This window comes from Elephas maximus, chromosome 25 (assembly GCF_024166365.1).
Source record: "Elephas maximus indicus isolate mEleMax1 chromosome 25, mEleMax1 primary haplotype, whole genome shotgun sequence".
In the NCBI taxonomy this organism is placed as follows: Eukaryota; Metazoa; Chordata; class Mammalia; order Proboscidea; family Elephantidae; genus Elephas; species Elephas maximus.
This window is the reverse complement of record NC_064843.1, coordinates 54873415-54891439: the sequence shown is the minus strand read 5'-3', so window position 1 is coordinate 54891439 and position 18025 is coordinate 54873415. Positions and strand designations below refer to the sequence as shown.

Sequence of the window (18025 nt, the reverse complement as noted above, 5' to 3'; positions counted from 1 at the left end):
AAGACTAACAGCAACCTAATTGTCCTTAATGAGACAATATGTAACTTTACCTATTTGAATTTCTTAAAATGAGAATGTATCCCTATATTAATTATACCATATAGAAAGAAGAAAAGTAAGAAAATTGAGTTTGTAGAGGTGGCTATACTAATATATTTGACAACTGTCTTTGTGAGAAAGTATGTAGAATAGTCCCTAGTTTTGAGACTATACTGGAGGGTCTGTGCTTATAACACTATTATGTCAGTAGAACCATTGGAGGCCAATCTGTTCTAAAGAGAAAGCTGATGGGGGGAAAAAAAGTGTTGTTTTTTTTTTTTTTGGATTCTCTAAAGTCATTGATGACCTCAATCAAAGTAAAGCGGAGAGTTGAGTGATGAACTGGTAGAATTTTGTTTTGTCTCATAGCCAACCTGTGGAATAAAGGACAAGGCACTTTTACTATAGAAAGTGGTTTCCCAACCCTGAACTCCTCTTGCCTAATACTTCACATTCCTGTTGTCACCTCCTTAGTTACATCTCAAATTTAAGGCAGGAAATAAGGAGAGGCAAATCTGCAAGGGTATCAGGGTTACAACTTGGACTTCACTTGCCTGTGTGTGTACCATTATCATTCAAGGCTACCTAAGCAGCAAATCTACCCACACTTCACCACCTGGGGATGAGGAAATGCATTATTCAGTACCCACAGGCCACTATGTCTGACTCAGAGTCTACTAGCTTTTTGTTGGTTACTCACAGAAGCAAAACAACAAGCACTGCAAAATTAAAACTAAGACACACTAAAAGTCAATGAAAAGCCACAGGATCATTATTTTCTTTTTTCTTTTGCTATTTCCTGACTTAAACTGAGGTATCTAACCCTGGATATTAATATGGAATTTTTTTTTTTATGGAATACCACCACATATGTCTAATTTTATTGTTACTTTTTTCATTCATTTAGTCATTCAACAATGTCAAGAACTATTTTAGGCATTGTGGATTCACGGTGATTTCAACACTGTATTCAGGGAGCTCCTAGCCTAAAGGGAAGAGAGACATGGTTGGCAGAGGCCGAATGTCCTGGGCATTATGGAACCCCAGAGGAGGAGTACCTAACTCACCCAAGGTCAGTAGGAAGAATCAATTATATGTTCTGGAAGAAGGTGACTTTGAATCAGACAATGTGTTAGGGATACTCCAAGTCTGTGGCTCTGCTTGAGTATGAAGAACAAGAGAAAACCTGAGAGATGAGGCTGGAGAGGAGGGAGGGCCAGGTTACAGCAGGCTGCATGTGAGACTGCAACCCAAAGCCTATGGGAGTATGAATATTTTTCCATGGGGGACCAACATGATCAAGCTCATTAACAAGTAATATCATCAGGCAACATGAATTAATTACCTACTGTGAATTTAGGACTGTACCATACACATTAATAATAATAATTACCATTTTTGAGAACTTAAAAATTCCCCTCCACTCTAAGTAAGGTGGGGATTATTATTACCCTTATTTTTAAATGTCTTTAAAATGGAAGAAACAGAAGAAAAGAAAATTTTACCAACCATTATCTGAACCCAGGGAGTCTGGATATAGGTCTTAGACTTTTCACCACTGTATCATCTTGATTCACTGATAATCATTCACTTTAAGATTTCTAGGAACAAGAAAATCTTTCCTGTCTAAGAAGTTCTTGTACTTTTCAGAGTGGCATAGCTTACCCTAGCTTCAAAGCTAGACGATGTATGAGACAAGATTGCACAAAGTAGTTTGAGAGGTTTCATTTTAGGGGTTGGCAGAACTTTCCTGCCCACGTCAGTCTCTCTCCAGTCACTGGTAATTCTGTGAAAAGTATCCTGACTATAGGCTTACTAGCCACGGCTCTAGTTGGAAGTGAGAAAGGAGACTGAGCTGCAGAGAAGAAGCGTTCAACAGTGTGGCAGGGGCCATCTTGCTTTTCTCCATGTTCTAAGGATATTTTCTCTGAGCTGTGGAAATGCTGCTTGTAGAAAACTCTGAACTCTCCAGGGGAAAATAAGACTCTTCCAAGTCTGGGGTAAAAGGAAGGACAAAAGGAAGAGGCAAGTTATTTGTAGTAAAGTAGGGGATGTTTTATTGAGCCTCAGTGAAGTCAGAGAACTGTTAGCTAAAATGGCTTGGAAAATATGCATCCTCAAATGAAAAGGATTCCATTACAATTCTGGTAATCCATATTGCACACATTAAGAGTAAATCCTTTTAACTTTTTAGTAAATTATAATATAATTACAGAAAAGAGTCCATAAGTGTACAGTTATATGAAGTTTCACAAACTGAACCCTCTCTTGTAAGCAGCACTCAGATCAAGAAACAGCACATGGCCCTCAGCACCCCAGATTCCCCCACCCCCATTGGAACAACCATCCAGACATCCTGACTTCTGGCTGCATTGATAAATTTTCTGTCTTAAAGCTTTACATAACAGGAATCATTTTATATCTGGCTTTATTCGCTCAACATTTTGATAGTGAGATAGTCCATATTGTCGTGTGTAACATCTGTTTATTCTTATTGTTGTGTGGTATTCTTTTGTAAGTTTATACTACACGTCATTTACCTAGTTATAGTAATTTTTATAAGATTTGCCATTGTGTAGACCCAATTCCAGATTACTCAGAGAGAGGCAATGACTGGGTTTATGCCCCCACGGGGTATGACTTTCACGACATTGTTTCAGCCTTTTTGTTATATAAAAAAAAGAACAAGAAAAAGAAAACAGTTTCGAGGAGTAAAAGGGAAAAAAAGTTGCATAAAGAGATTGCTAGATACTGGTTCAATGATAGACACACAGACCAATTGAATAGAATTGAGAACTCAGAAATAAATCTATCCATTTATGGACAACTGATTTTCAGTAAAGGTCAAAGAAATAGTCTCTTTAATAAATGGCGCTGGTAAAACTGAAAATCTACTTGCATAAAAATGAAACAGGACACATTCTTCACACCATACACAAAACTTAACTCAAAATGGATCAAAGACCTAAATGTTAAAGCCACTGGGGAAAACAAATAAATAAATAAAACAAGGATAAAACTATAGGACCTATTTTTTTTTTTTTTTAAATAGGCTAACAAATACAACTAAAAATACATGAATAGCAGAAGACAAATTTGATTACTGGGACCTCATAAAAACTAAACACTTACCTTTATCAAAAGTAAAAAGACAACCTACAGACTAGGAAAAAATCCTCAGGAACTACATATCCGATAAGGCTCTAGTCTCTAAAATACGGCAAAAACTTTAACAACAAAAAGGCAACCCAATTAAAAAAAAAAAAGGCCAAGGGACATGAACAGATACTTCACCAGAGAAGACATTCAAGCAGCCAACAAGCACAAGAAAAGATGCCCATGATCATTAGCCATTAGAGAGATGCAAATCAAAACAATAATGAGATACCATCTTATCCCTGCTAAAATGGCATTAATGTAAAAAAAAAAAAAAAAGATAGCAACAAATGTTGGCAAGGATGTGGGAGATTGGAACCCTTATCCATTGCCAGTGGGACTATAAAATGATACAACCAGTATGGAAAATGGTATGGTGCTTCCTCAAAACACTAGAAATAAAACTACCTTATAATCCAGCAATCCCACCTCCAGGTATATACCCTGGAGACCTAATAGAGTGAAACAAACAGACATATGCAAACCTATGTTCATTGCAGTATTACTTACAATAGCAAAAAAATGGAAACAACCTAAGTGCCATTCAACAGATGAATCGATAAGCAAAATGTGGTAAATACATACAATGGAACATTATGTAACCATAAAAAAATAATGATGAATCTGAGAAAAATATTGTAACATGGATGGATCTGGAGGACATAATGCTAAGTGAAATAAGTCAATCACATAAGGACAAATATTATACGATTTCACTCTTGAAAGAAGACAAGAGTGGATATACATACAGAGACCAATGCTCATTTGGGGTTACCAGGGATAGGGGGTGGAAATCACAGTCTAGATTATAGATACTTGTTATTTATGGTGATGGGAAAGGTAGCACGGAATGTGTATGTAATGAGTACAGCTCGACCGAAGTAAATGATGCCACGAAGAAGCACACAAGAGAAAAGGATGTTTGTGCTAAAGTATATGGCATACATAATGGCATACATAATTTGGCAACATCAACAATAACCAAAAAACAAGAGTATGGTCACATATGTAGGTATATAGTCATACATGTGTACAGATGAGTACATATGTGTGCACAGACAGAAGGGCCTATAAGTATGTGTAAGTAAAGATACTTGTGTGCACGCATATATATTCATAAAGGACACAGTTAGAGAAACTTTTCAGCCATGACAAAACACTTTGTGAGAATGGTTTTCTGTGTTTGAAGGCTTAGAACTTCAGTCTCATGGGAAAACTCAGCTAACTGGCTTCACAAAGATTATGTTCTGCATCCTAGTGAGGTGAATAACATCTGGGGTCTTAAAAGCTTGTGAGCAGCCTTCTAAGGTACAACTATTGGCCTCTAAGGTACAACGACTGGTCTCTACTTGTTAGGAGAAAGGAAAGAAGGAAACCAAAGTCTCAGAGAAGAAACTAGTCTACAAGGTTAATAGCCTCCATGAGCGATGGCCCCATCTACCCTGGAACAAGAACTACTATTTTTTTTGCAAATAATGTGCCCATGAATATAATGTGCACAGCACAAAAATAATGCACAAGGGGGTTATCCGGTTGGCAAAAAAACATATAACATGATAATTATTTGCATGAAAATATGGTAGATGGTGCCCGGCTACCACTACTGACCGTTCTGATCAGGGCCATAATAGGTGGACCCTGATAAAATGGGAGAAAAACATGTAATAGAAATCAAATCCCCCAAAAAATTAGACCTATAGAATCAGTTGAGACTAGAGACTTCCTGAGACTACTGCCCCTGAGATACTCTTTAAAACTTGAACTGAAACTATCCCCTGAGGTCACCTTTTAGTGAAATGACAAAGTGGCACACAAAATAAAGGATATCGTACGTGCATATGGTGCTCCATTAAAAAAAAAAAAATCTATATGAGACCAAAAGGCCAACAACTATCGTAAAGCAAAGATGAGAAGATAAGGGAGCAGGGAAACTGGAGTACCGAAAATGGAACAAGCAGAACACAAAGAGAATGTTGACAAGTTGTAAAGAATGTAACTAATGTCACTGAACAATTTGTGTAAAAATTGTCAGATGGGAACCCAATTTACTGTGCAAACTTTCACCAAAAAAAAAAAAAAAACTCTTAAAAATGAGATTGCTAGCGACACAGAAAAGGCATTCAATAAAGTCCAACACCCATTCCTGATAAAAACTCTCAACAAGATATGCAGTAAATGGAAATTAATTTCTCAGTATAATAAAGGGCATCTACACAAAACCAACAGCCAACATCATTCTTAATGGAGAGAGGCTGAAAACGTTCCCCTCGAGTACAAGAACAAGACAAAAATGCCCTTTATCACCACTCCTATTTAACATTGTACTGGAAAACCTAGTTAAAGCAATAAGGCAAGTAAAAGAAATAAAGGGCATCCAAATTGGTAAGGAAGAAGTAAAACTGTTCCTATTTGTGAATGATATACTATACATAGAAAACCCAAAAGACTCATGAGAAAACTACTGGAACTAATGGAAAGATTAAGCAAAGTTGCAAGAAACAAGATAAACATATAAAAATCAATTGAAATTCCTATACACCAATAAAGAGAATGATGAAAAGGAAATCAGGAAAACAATACCATTTATAATAGCCTCTAAAAAAGTAAAATAATTAGGAATAAATCTAACAAGGAATGTGAAAGATGTATACAAAGAAAACTATAAAACACTACTGCAAGAAAACAAAAGAGGCCCACATAAATGGAAAAACATATCATGCTCATGGATAGGTAGACCCAACATTGTGAAAATGTCAATTATACTCAAAGCAATCTACAAATACAATGCAATCCTGATGCAAATACCAACAACATTCTTTATAGAGATGGAAAAACTAATCATTAACATTATATGGAAAGGGAAGAGGACCCTGATAAGTGAAGCACTATTGAAGAAGACGAATAAAGTAGGAGGACTCACACTATCTGACCTCAGAACCTACTACACAGCTATGGTAGTCAAAACATCCTGGTACTGGTACAACAGACATATTGACAAATGGAACAGAATTGAGAACCCAGATGTAAACCTATCCACCTAGAGTCACCTGATTTTTAACAAAGGCCCAAAGTCCATCAAATGGGGAAAAGACAGTCTTTTTAACAAATGGTGCTGGCAAAACTGGATTTCATTTGCAAAAAAATGAAACAGGACTCATACATCACACCATACACAAAAACTAATTCAAAATGGATCAAAGACCTAAATATAAAACCAAAAACTATAAAGATCATGGAAGAAAAAATAGGGTCAATGCTTGAGGCCTTAATACATGGCATTAATAGGATACAAACATCAACTAACAATACACACCAGAAGACAAGCAAGATAATTGGATTCTTCTAAATATTAAACACTTATGCTCATCAAAACGCTTCAACAAAAGAATAAAAAGAGAACCTACAGACAGGGGGAAAAAAATTGGCTATGACATATCCAACAAATGTCTAAGCTCTAAAATTGATAGGAAAATCTAACACGTCTACCACAAAAAGACAAATAATCCAATTAAAAAGTAGGCAAAGGATATGAACAGACACTTCACCGAAGCAACATTCAGGCAGGTAACAGACACATGAAAAAATGCTCAGAATCACAAGCCATTAGAGAAATGCAACTCACAACCACAATGAGATACCAACTGTCCCTGACAATACTGGCAAAAAAAAAAAAAAATGTTGAAGAGGCTACAGGGAGGTTGGAACTCTTATGTGCTGCTGGTGTGAATGCAAAATGGTACAACCATTCTGGGAAATGATATGGAGATTCCTTAAAAAGCTAGAAATAGAAATACCATATGATCCAGCAGTCCTATTCCTAGGAATATACCCTAGAGAAATAAGAGCTGTCACACAAATAGACATATGCACACCCATGTTGATTGCAGCATTATTCACAATAGCAAAAAATGGAAACCACCTAAGTGCTCATCAACAGATGAATGGACAAACAAACTGTGGTACATACATACAATGGAATACTATGCAGCCATAAAGAACAATGATGAATCTGCAAAACATCTCACAACATGGATGAATTTGGAGGGCATTTTGCTGAGTGAAATAAGTCAATCACAAAAGTACAAATATTCTATGAGACCACTATTATAAAAACTCATGAAAAGGTTTACACACAAAAAAGAACCAATCTTTGAGAGTTATAAGGTAGGGGAGGGGTGAGAAGGGGAAAACACTAAATAGACAATAGAAAAGCAGTAACTTTGGTGAAGGGTAATACAGTACACAATACGGGGGAAGCCAGCACAACTCGACCAAGGCAAGATCATGGAAGCTTCATAGATACATCAAAACTCCCTGAGGAAACAAACTACTGGGCTGAAGGCCAGGGACCATGGTCTTGGGGAATATCTAGCTCAATTCGCATAACATAGTTCATAAAGAAAATGTTCTGTGTCCTACTTTGGTGAGTAGCATCTGGGGTCTTAAAAGCTTGTGAGAAGCCATCTAAAATACTCCACTGGTCTCACCCCATCTGGAACAAGGGAGAATGAAGAAAACCAAAGACACAAAGGAAAGATTAGTCCCACAGACGAATGGACCACAACTACCAGAGCCTCCACCTGACTGAGTTCAGCACAACTAGATGGTCCCCAGCTACCACCACTGACTGCTCCGACAGGGATCACAATAGAGGGTCTTGGACAGAGCTGGAGAAAAACAACGTAGAATGAAATTCTAACTCACCAAAAAAAAAGAAAAAAAAGCCAGACTTACTGGTCTGACAGAGACTGGACAAATTTTGAGAGTATGGCCCCCAGACACCCTTTTAACTCAGTAATGAAGTCACTTCTGAAGCTCACCCTTCAGCCAAAGATTAGACTGGCCCACAAAACAAAACAAGACCAAATGGGCACACCAGCCTAGATAGAAGGACGGGACAGGAAAGCTGGTAATAAGGTGTCCAAGGTCGAGAGGGGGAGAGTGTTGACATGTCATGGGGTTGGCAACCAATGTCACAAAACAATGTGTATTAATCATTTAATGAGAAATCAATTTGCTGTGTAAACTTTCATCTAAAGTACAGTAAAAAAAAAAAGATTCCTGGAAAGAATTGGGGAAATGGTTGAAATGATAATGCTTATTCATTTCTAATAAAACAAAGGCCCTGGATAAGAAAAAAACAATCAGACGCTAAACCTATTTTACACACATGCACACACATGCATGACACACACACACACACACATTTCCCCCTTCCTTTTATGTAAATATGTGTTTCCCCATATTTCAAAATCTCCTATATAAAACATTCTTCACAAAATCTGAACTTCCTGTCAAACCCTGTCTACAGATGTGTACTAAGGGAAATCATGCAATAACAATTTAGCACTCAGTCTCTGTCGTTCCAAGATGACAGCACCAGATGAAAAGAAGGAAAAAGCACCCTGAATTAAAAATTCTAAAATAAAGGCATTCGGTTCATCATTTCAAGCAATAACCTCGAGGGTTATGTTCCCCTTCTTCCATTCTGATTTATTACTTGTTCTCCAGGGGATGCTTCCATTTCAAGGGCATTAAGAGACAATTTATTTACATAAGGCCAATGGAGGGTTATCCTGTTCTCCAGAAGTCAGGACTACCACAGCTCCACAAATGAGCAAAAATGTTAATCACATTAAAACTGGGTCTCAATGATTGAAACAATCTGTAAATCAGAAGGATTAACCATGATGACAAAACCAGAAACAAATTTATACTCTAAAGGACAACTTATTATCACTTTGTCTTCTCAAAGCTAGGTGTTAATAAAATGGGTGTCTCATGGTGCCTCATCTTGGTCTTTCACAGATGCAAATAAAAGATAAATGATTTTTGTTTCCTCTCTTCTCTCCTAGAAACTACTCTTTTTTTTTTTTTAATAAAAGAATGAATAAAAGTACAAATGAACTTTGCTATACAAAGAAAGGGTCAGGAAAAGAGAGGTAAAACATAAAAATTGTCTTTGATGCAGTGGCATAGTGGTTAAGTGCTGTGGCTGTTAACCAAAGGGTTGGCAGTTCAAATTCACCAGGTGCTCCTTGAAAACTCTATGGGGCAGTTCTACTCTGTCCTATAGGGTCGCTATGAGTTGGAATCGACTCGATGGCACTGGGTTTTTTTGTTTGTTTGTTTTATTTCTTTGATTATAACATGTCTCAGTCAAGGAAATATGATAAAATTGAGGACTCCTCCTCTAATATGCTTTGCCATAATTATGTTACTTTGTGTAGATTGAGCATTTCTATAAGTAGAAAAACATGATCAAATTAGCTTTACATCATTCAATCTACATGTAACTTTGATTCCCTTACCACTGGCATATATGAGATGAAAGGGATTAAAACAAAACAAATAGAACAAAACCAGGCCTTGATTCCCATTTTCACAACTACAATGAGGGTCAAAAAAAAAAAAAAAAAAAATGAGAAAACTCAACACAAATGCTCTGGATGGTGCAAAGACTGCAATAATTACCCAGATTTCTGGAAAGCCTCTATTCCATTATCATTAAAACATTTAATTCTTTGAAAGAAAAGAGAAAAAAAAAAAAAAAACCCCTCAAGGGAAAGGTTAAACAGAGATGATGTAATTTATGCAGAAGACATTATTGATGTAAGAAATATTAGAACACTATTTTTTTATATATATTTTAATCGACCAAGTTAAATGATTTTTATAAAGTTTTAGATTTATCAAAACTTTATTAGTACATACTTGTAAAATGTTTTATATTAATAAATGCACAAAAGTATTATCAACCAATAGTCTGAGATTTCTCAAAAATAGCACTTGAATAGTAATAAAAATGTTTCCTCAAACTCTAAACATTTGAGATTCACTTAATGAATATTAGACATGAATGCAGTTGCTATACTTTCTGTAATTTTTAAAATAGTCAACAAAAGTTTGCATAAAAATAAAATAGTTAATATAACATTTCACATCAGTCAGAGAGAAACTGTTACTTGCACATTTTTAATCACAATTTAAATGTTGTGATGGTTGCCTTATGCTGTTTGAAGTTTCACATCCAATGGGTTTCTTTGCTCACAATTTCTTTCTACTGTACTGGAGAAGATTGGTTTAAAAATCACCTATCATGAGCAATGGTGGTAAATGTTTGGCCTATCTATCAGCTATTTAGGTGTCTTTGGAATCAGCAGTGATGTTTCTGCCCAGAAGTGATGAGCTCAGACTATTTAGAATACCAGATACATTGCTGAGGATGTCACTTAAACAAACAGTATGAAATAGAAACAATAAGAAAACAAGCCTGCTTAAAAAATAATAATAATAATGTATGATTACTTTTCCCTCTAACAGCTGATGAACTTCAGTTTGGAAATGCAGAACCTTGTCCTGGAAGCCCAGGAAACAAATTGGAAAGACTTGAATACACGGCCATAATTTTTGGCTGCTTCTTTCAACACCAAATCAGTATCAGGAAGCATATTGCTGACCAGCAAATATTGTCTGGGGATACAGCCGTGTGAGAGAATTGCCTTGTTGGACATGTGGCTGTGCTCTGTCAGTTCTGATCCCAGGGCATCTTTTCCAAGCTACATCAGGGAATCCAGCATAGCCATTAACCAAGTTAAAAATAACTGCAATTCATAGAGCTTGTGTTTCCAGTAATAAATAGGACAAATAGTTGCTATGCTCCTCTCTTTCATATAAGCACTACACATGTGCCAAACACTTGACTTATGTTCTGCACTTAGGTATTGTGTTCTACAGGAAAATATATGCTAGCCTGCACAGGATAGTAATTGTTTTTCCGTAGTGTAGGCAGTGTCCAGGAGTGTCCATTTGGTTCAGCAACGTTGCCAAATGCTCATTATACCTTCTTTCTGGATATAAAATCTGCCATTAAACGTGTGGCTGATTTTATAACCATCTCAGTCATAGTGTGACATTTACCTGTTTTTTTTTTTTAACAAAGAGCTCAAAACTGAATTTTGTTGCTGTGATTTTTGATGACTTTCCCTTTTTTTTGGCAACAAAATATATCAGTTTTTATCAGGAAAGCATTATTTTACTTTCTAGAGAAAATTGGTTCAACAGAAAGACCATTGTGTTTTGTCTGAAACTCTAAGAAACTCTCAAAGCCTTCATAACACATTTATTATATTTAATTTACATTTATAATCGTATTTATTACATTTATTGGGGTAGAGATAAAAAATGAAACTTCAAAATAATATCCTATCGTTTAATTTTTTTTTCCTTTTGTGGCTGCCTGAATGGAATTGTCACAGTATCCCAATACAGACAGATTTAGATTCTGTATTTACATTGGATTCCTGTTAATCGGTTTTATTTTTTTCATTAATCTGAATTGTGGAATTTATGTTACTATTCTTATCACAACATTTCTGCTTTAGCGGAGTCTTTTTGAGATGTAGATACATTTATTTTTGTGAATAGGGGACAAATTTCATCCAAATATTAGCACTACAAAAGAAAATAAATAAGTAATAATAAGAATACTGGAGGACATCATATATTTTGGGGGAAACAGCCCCACTGAATGAATATTTACTGACATGACATAACTAGTACAGTGTGCAATGCATTCAGAAGCTGAAAGGGCACAATAGGTCTTAATAAAATAACCAACTGTCTGCGAAAACTAATTTTGAACTTATATTTCAAAATTTTTACATGTATATATGAACAAATTTTTTTTTCTCTGAAATTATTAGGTAATCCATGGACAAACCAACTGGTATAGTTATTTTTGGACCTCATTTTGAGAAAGGTCTGTATCTAGGCATTTGTCATCATCAAAAATATTGATCCTCAACAAGGAGTCTTTTTAAAGTTTTAGCAATCCTTTTATCTTGGTATTATTTTTTTTTCCTAATTTCACATATGTTTATTGAGCCTTGGGAGCTCCGGTGGCACAGTGGTTAAGCACTCGGCTGTTAACCTAAAGGTCATCAGTTTGAACCCATCAGCCATTCTGCAGGAGAAAGATGTGGCAGTCTGCTCCATAAAGATTACAGCCTTGGAAACTCTGTAGGGAAGTTCTACTCTGTCCTATAAGGTCCCAATGAGTCAGATTCAATTTGATGACTTTTTTTTTTTTTTAACTATTTAAAAACAAAAAAACCAGTGCCATCACTATTTACCAGGGGTAAACTGGTATAAGGCAACTGATGTAAGGTGCTAGAGAGACACAAAGAATAAAAAGACAAATTCTGTGCCTTCTAAAAAAAAAAAAAAAACTGCCTTCAAGTCGATTCTGACTTATAGTGACCCTATGGGACAAAGTAGAACTGCCCCACAGGGTTTCCAAGGAGTACTGGTAGATTCAAACTGCTGACCTTTAGGTTAGCAGCCATAGCTCTTAATCATTGGTCCACCAGGGCTCCCTCTGCCTTCTAGGATTTCATAATTAATAGGAATTACAGATACGTACACAGCTAGCCAACTCAAGGCAGACTACAGATAGAGTTACACTCAAGTGCTAAAATCCAGTATGCTCACAGAAAAAAGAACATGGCTAAGATAATCGGCAAATCCTTCAGGGAAGGATGCATTTCAGGAGAAATATAAAGGAGCAGGGAACAGAAAGAACATGAAGAAGGCACAAGGGTTGGAAAGCTTATCTCGAGTTTGGTTCAGCTGGAAGAGATGAAGCAAAAAGAAAGGCAAGAAATCTTTAACTAGGTCAAATTACAGTGGCCCTTGAGTACCATGCTGTGAGACATTGATTTTTAGACAGTTAGGATCCCTCAAAAGTGTCTTAGAAACAGAAGTGAAAGTATTAGGTCTGTGTTTTAAGAAAATCACCCTGATAACATTGGGGGAAAAAAAGATGAAGAAGAAAGGAAAGGGGAAATAATAGGAAGAATTGGGTTCTTCTGAAGAAAGAAGTAGACCGGTAATCCATATGTCTAAGTTATCTCCAAGGCATCAGGAAGGTGTGAGCCAACATACGTGGAGGAAAAGAACAGGTACATTTTCTTGTGTCAGTTGGAGTCAAAGAGGTGTAGCTGTTCCTCCTCAATTCTGAGCCAAGGGCAGAAGAAGCAAGCTGTGTGCAGAGAGGGACAGGGTGCTTTGCAGTGTTTCTCTTGGTCAAATCTTCAGAGTACAATACCCTTATTTTGAAATACTGTAAGCATCCAAGATATTGATACAGAAAATGTGTACAACCCAAATTCATATCATTTGAAATCCTTCTCAGATTAAAAAAGTAAATTCCATTATAAGAGTAAAATATATATATATAGTAATCAAAATCTAGAAATACATAAAGAATGAAATAAAATTATAACACTATCCAAATATATTCTTTATTAGTATGTTGGTTTATTTCTTTGATGCCCTTTTATCCTGCATACAAAATGTCTTTTAAAAACAGAATTGTAATCACGCTTTGGATACAACTTTATCTTATTTTTCTAGTTGTGCCAGGATTTTTCACTTTGTTACATTATGGAGTCCCTATCACCATGGTTTTAAAATGGCTGTATAATCCACATATATCATGTTTGATCACCTATCATCCTGTATTGACTTGGAGTCAACTCAACGGCAATGGGTTTGGTATCATCCTATATTTGGGCAATGATGACCTTCTTCTATTACCTTGAAAAATAAAATAAGGAAGCTAATATTTATGAAGTGCCTACTTTATTTCAGATACTGTGCTAAGCATTTTGACGTGTATAATCTTTGAACTGCACATTTTACAGATGGAGAAACTGAGGCCCAGGCAAGTTAAGTCGTTTATCTAGGGCCACATGGATGGGAAATGGTGGAGCCAAAGGGAACCAGATCATTTGATTTCAAAGCCCAGACATTTATAGATACAGATGTATAATTATACATACAGACAGACATAAATGGATATGAACACAGTGCTTTACATGGATCCAACTTTGGTCAATATGGTGAATACTGTGACTAAAACCTGGTTCACAGAATATGATCCAAGTAGGCAATTACTGTTAATAGGGGCTTTCAAAATTGCCATATGATTAATGAGGGCACTTGCAGCATTAGTCTAGGGAGAGCGTGATGTAGCACCACACAAAAGGACCTGAGGGTGTTCCCTGAACCTTTTACATATCAGATTCTTGTTCTCCAGCAACTTGCCTCATCTCCTTTGACCTCACCCACTTCCTTTTCGGACCATGTTCCAGCCAGCTCTTTCCAACCCAGGCTAGCTTTTGAGCAGAGAACATTATGACCATAGAAAGTATTTTACTACCAGTGTTAGTGTAGAGGAGTTAAATTTATTGAATAATAAGTAAACTAATGATCTCATAAAATTAATGAGGCTCCCCAAAGTATATCAAGTACTCCCAAATAAAACACTACATTATTCAAGCAATATGCTTGCTGCTCCCCCATCCAACAATTTCCATCTCTGTTATATGTGGTATGACATTATACACATCTTTGAGAAATAGAAATAGGCAAAGAAAAGCTTTGAATATTTAGATGAGCATAATATTTTAAAGTATTGGCAGATTTCTTTTCCTGTGCTTCTTTGATCCCAATGACCACTGAAGTACCAAAGCTGTTCTACTTTAACTGACTCAGGGAAAGGTTGTTACAGTGGGATACAGGTAGTATGTAACCAGGAGACTATTGAAAGAAAAAGTGGGGGGGGGGTACTGTTAATAATTCCAAAAGACAAAAACCTGTTACCCATCTAGTCAGTTGCAACTCACAGGGACCCCATGTGTGTCATAGACTTTTCAATGGCTGATTTTTCTGAAGCAGGTCACCAGGCCCTTCTTCCAAGGCACCTCTGGGTAAGTTTGAACTTGCAACCTTTCACTTAGCTTCTGACCGAGCACGTTAACCAAGGACAACAGACGTAACTCTGGACCGTTTTGGAAAAACCTGGTTGTATTATCTTTCTAGTTATAGGGAATTGTTGTTGTTGTTGTTAGTCTCTGTAGAGTTGATCCAGACTCATGGTGACGCCATGTGTGTAAAGTAGAAGTGCTCCATATAGTTTTCAAGGCTGTGACCTTTCGGAAGCAGCTCACTAGGCCTGTCTTCCAAGGCACCTCTGGGTCGGTTCTAACCATCAACTACTGGCAGTTGAGCGGTTAACTGTTTGCTCCACCAGGGACTCCTACAGGAAACTACAAGAGTATAATGTATAGAAAATTAAAGTTACATTCCTTGCACTTGCAAGTTTGTGGACTGAATTCTTTCCCACTAAAAAAAAATACACACCCATATTTTACTGATCAACATACTCTCTTAATTAGTCAATAAAGAAAAGGTATAATTGAGCTTGCCACCTTAGTGGAAATGCTGGTCAAGGAACTACTTTTCCTCTTTAGGATTCAAGTAGCCCCTGTTTTGCGTCACAATCTCTTAGGAGGTAACCCCTGGCCACTGGGAGGTCAGTGGCAGCCCAGTCACTAGGTGACATTTGCTTTGCTCGTGTCGCCACTGGATACCTGCAAAGGACTACTACATGTCCTGTAGTGACTATCCTCGGGAATTTCCCTCAGACAGCCTCAGACATGCCAAGATGTATTGACACAGCTGTTTAGTGGAGCTTACCTAACACCTGCTCTTCTAGGTCTTGAACAGACAGCCCTATAAATTTCAGAGTCACATTTTTACGAGCACCAATATTGGGTAAATTCACATAACTTTTTTTCCCCTAATACCTTCTGTGTGGAACCCAAGAAATAAAAACAAAATTCTCTGAGTTGAGGCACCTCTTGCATCCTCAGTTCATCCCAAGGTGTAAGCCAGGGTAATTAGAGAGAGACATGTGTTGACGGTAATAAAGCAGTTACGTATGTTCACTCTCTGTTTTGAAGATTAACTATCTACCACATTGCAGTATTTAAGTGTGAGGACCATTTCAGATTTAATGCACATTCCCCAATCCCCCTCTCTACCATAAAAGGAGTCTAGGGATAAAAATACAATTTACATAACCTACAACCAGAGGATTTCACTAATATAAACAATTCTGGTGCGTAACAGTTGGCACCCAAAAAGACAATTTATGTAACTCCCTTCGTTTTCCTGCTGCCAAACACAGGGTGACATGTTCATTGTTTTCCTCGTAAAATCTACAAATGCTCCTGCAAGAGCAAGAACAAGAAAAAGGACTGACTTTTTATTTTGTTTGTCTAACCATAGATGAGCAGATAAAATTCAGAGGGGCCAAAACAAATGCTAAGTTTCCGTCTGCCAGATTCCAACATGGCAAAGACATTAAGCTTCCTATCATAGCTGCTAATGCAATTACTATAACACTGTCAAGCTTTAGGAGTGCTTTTAAAGCAGAACTTGTGATATACACCAGCTCCTTCTGCGACTAAACTAAGGTTAAAGACATACCTAAAAACACTCCTCTCCTTAAATGCCTGAAAAATCATTAGCACTTATTTAAGTAAATGCAAATAGACAATGCAAATAACCCAGGTAATGGAAGTTCAAGTGCGGAAAAAAACTGAAGCTAAAGCTCTTTTCTACTAAAAAACAAATGAGCCATTCCAACTCACTCATAACTCCTAAGACATTAATTTTTATCACTGAAATATGATTTTATGTAAATTATGGCAAATAACTCAGCTACTCCTTTCATAACACACTCTACATAAATAAGCACATTAAATGCCATGCTTACGAAGACCTTCAATACGCACTGCAACGGCAAAAATAAGAACTTGAAGGATTCTCTTTGAAGGTTGAGTGATTTGAAAGAAAATGAAACTACTTTAAAAAAGAAGTTTTGGACTAATCTAGCTGAGCAAATAACATTCCTGTAAACAGTAAGGCATATATACTACAAGAAACACAGCATATTCATTTGATACAGCTTTGATGCCTTGAATTTTACATTGGAGACCTAAGAAAAGACTAGTTTAAGTCTAGAAGAGTCTATTACAAGAGATTTCACATGCATAAACTCTCAATATTTCATAAATATTGTAACCATGAAAAATCACTCATGCTTTAGAAAATGGACCCTTGTGGAATATTGCCATTTTCAACTTCAGGAAACATAAGTTAAATATTTATAAAACAAAATATATTGAAACTATTTCAGATCTTGTGGGAGTAGAATAGACACTTAAAAAAAAACAGCCTAAACTTAGGAGTCTTATATGTATGAATAGGACACACACATATGCAACAACTCCCTATGGAAACATTAAACACTGATAAAAAACTGATAAGAGTTCCTAAATTTTCAGCTCTCACCGAGATTCATAAACACAGGTTTTAGTCTACCCTATCAGGATTATTTTACTAATGGAATGATACTGTCAACACTGATTCGTTCTTGTTTTTAACAGGAATATAAAGAAGAAAACTAAAAATAACTGCTGCGCAGAAAATCTCAGCTGATATTACTTATTAAATCATTGAAACAATGCAAAATGGGACAAAATGAAGAATCAAATTCTCCCTCATTCACCCAACCCCACCAAGGGGCTGTCCAAAGATAACCATTAGTACTTTTTCCTTTGGTTTCCTTCCAGAAAAAAGAGAAAAAAGATTTCATTAATGTAATGACACATCAAAAACCCAAACCTGTTGGCCTCAAGTTGATTGTGACTCATAGTGACCCTACAGGACAGAGTAGAACTGCCCCATAGGGTTTCCAAGGAATGATTGGTGAATTCGAACTGCTGATCTTTTGGTTTGCAGCCATTGCCCTTACCCACTATGCCACCAGGGCTCCTAAAAAATCCGTGGTTAGATGCCACAAAGTAGGTATTGATGCCTTAACTGTATACCTGTTGCAAGGTCTGAGGGCCACTTCCATTCTTATCAAGAAGATTGCTAAACTTCTCTCCTTTCATAAATATATCTAAATGTACAC

At 36.6% G+C, this 18025-nt stretch overlaps 1 protein-coding gene and 1 non-coding gene across 4 annotated transcripts in view; both read right to left on the bottom strand.

The window, feature by feature from the left end:
• MACROD2 (mono-ADP ribosylhydrolase 2) overlaps positions 1-18025 on the bottom strand; it is a 2492337-nt gene that overhangs the window by 1225389 nt on the left and 1248923 nt on the right. The window lies entirely within an intron of this gene.
• On the bottom strand, positions 17887-18012 carry LOC126067890 (U6atac minor spliceosomal RNA). Its single transcript, XR_007515502.1, has one exon. It is a non-coding gene; the product is annotated as a U6atac minor spliceosomal RNA (small nuclear RNA).